This window comes from Penaeus monodon, chromosome 32 (assembly GCF_015228065.2).
Source record: "Penaeus monodon isolate SGIC_2016 chromosome 32, NSTDA_Pmon_1, whole genome shotgun sequence".
In the NCBI taxonomy this organism is placed as follows: domain Eukaryota; kingdom Metazoa; phylum Arthropoda; class Malacostraca; order Decapoda; family Penaeidae; genus Penaeus; species Penaeus monodon.
In genome coordinates this window covers 21,056,505-21,057,316 of record NC_051417.1, presented here as the reverse complement: position 1 = coordinate 21,057,316, position 812 = coordinate 21,056,505, and the positions used below count along the sequence as shown (strand labels likewise).

General features: G+C 48.6%; 1 protein-coding gene across 1 annotated transcript in view; it reads left to right on the top strand.

The window, feature by feature from the left end:
• LOC119593603 overlaps window positions 1-812 on the top strand; it is a gene marked incomplete at its 5' end in the record, with an annotated part of 118,927 nt that overhangs the window by 91,224 nt on the left and 26,891 nt on the right.

Below are 812 nucleotides of genomic sequence, written 5' to 3'. Positions count from 1 at the left end.
ACGGGACTTTTTCAGGCAGAGGATTTGGGACTTTCAGCTTAAAACCATACATACAAAGGCTATAATGATGTACTGACATTGCCCCCATTTTCCTCTGTCTACTTTGGGGCATATGCCACCAACCACATAAAAATGCATATGCCTATGAATAAATTTGACCTTTGTACATACTATATCCCTCTACTTCTAGGTGTTGTTAGCTGCACAAATCCAGTTTTTTTCTTGCACCGTTTTTTTTCATTATTCTCTCTCCGTGTCAGCACCGTATCTGAAGGACAGTGAACAGCCTTTAAAAATTTTGCATCGTAGTTACTCTCTCTCCCAGTGCACTTGCTCTGCCTTTCACTCATGATTTCACACTTGGAGAAAAGTATCCTTATGATCTTATAATAGTTGCTGCATATGGCTCTTAGAATGGAAAAATATTGATAGTAAACTAAGTGAGAGATTTTACCGCCCCCAAGCGAGCGCCGACTAGCTTTACTTAGCTAAGGAAGCGAGTGTAGTCACCCCCTCCCCCCTCTCTGTAAGACGGACTGGGAAGGAAGTAGTTGCACCTACGTGGAGACGCCCATCGCCTGGCCTCGGGGTGTGCACGCCCAAAACCGCACCGCCCATGATCACGTTCTTTCTTTAGGTCTGCACTGCACCTCTTCGCGTCTAACATCTGTGTCGGCATGTTCGTATACTGGGTGGCACGCAAGGCCCTCTCTCGTGGCACTTGTGCCCCAGACACCTTTCAGCCCCGCTGGAGGAGGCGGCACTCACGACTGGCCCTGGCGCTCGCCGCTCCCAGACCCTTTGCGGGCGAT